The following is a 287-nucleotide window of genomic DNA, read 5'->3' on the forward strand; positions in this document are numbered from 1 at the left end:
CTCCGTGGGCAAGCTGAGGGGCCCCAGGGCCTCCCGAGAAGTTAAAAAAGCAGCAGCAGCAACAGCAAGTGTCAAGTGGGGATGCGGCAGCACTTTCTTTTCTGCTGCTAACACTGCAGCACCAAACCCCACACCAGCTAGCCACACAGCTAGCCAGCTGCCTAGCCAGCTAGCTAGACGGCCACGAGCTAGCTGCGGTGCGTAAGTGGCAGCGGCAGCAACAGCAGCAGCAGCAGCAGCTGCTGCTGCTTCTGTTGCTGCTGCGGCTGCTGCAGGCGTCAGCACGG

This window comes from Eimeria tenella, genomic scaffold (assembly GCF_000499545.2).
Source record: "Eimeria tenella Houghton genomic scaffold, Eth_scaff2604, whole genome shotgun sequence".
In the NCBI taxonomy this organism is placed as follows: Eukaryota; Apicomplexa; class Conoidasida; order Eucoccidiorida; family Eimeriidae; genus Eimeria; species Eimeria tenella.